We start from the raw sequence: 582 nt of genomic DNA, 5'->3' as shown, positions 1-582 counted from the left end.
TCTCGTAATTACATTGATTATTCATGTTTGCCAATCAGGATGATAAAAACGCACCGACAAAAATAACCTTCCAAAGGCAAACAACGATAGCTCGGTTCCTCTACCTTTCCTTTGTTCAGGTCGGTCCTTCAAGAAAACTGCGGGGGCCTCTGATGGAGAGTAGTGCTCATGCGCTAAATTAAAAGCAGATACGGACCTCATATAAATAAGTGAAGCATAACCATACTAGGTTATATTGACCTCGAGTGCATTCATGATGACGATCATTACATAATTCATTGTCGTACCATTTTTCATAGTGTATTTTGATGTTCGAAGAAGTCCACGGGTCGGTACGCCCTTTTTCATCGTTAAAATTCCCTGCACCATCACCTTGATTATCATCACTATCATCATTAGAAACTTTATTTTATTATCCTGCTAGTGTTGATATGATTCATAATACAGCCATCTTAAGATTTTGAATTCCAGTAAAATAAATACCAAGACTCCTTTTTTTGATTGCCATCAAGCTTGTTATTTCTCTCATTACACTTTCATAGAACCAAGGTAACACACAAGTAACGCCACTTCCATCTAGAC

The sequence above is a fragment of the Penaeus monodon genome, chromosome 29, assembly GCF_015228065.2.
Source record: "Penaeus monodon isolate SGIC_2016 chromosome 29, NSTDA_Pmon_1, whole genome shotgun sequence".
NCBI lineage: Eukaryota > Metazoa > Arthropoda > Malacostraca > Decapoda > Penaeidae > Penaeus > Penaeus monodon.
The sequence above is the reverse complement of the archived record's forward strand: the minus strand, read 5'-3'. Positions refer to the sequence as shown.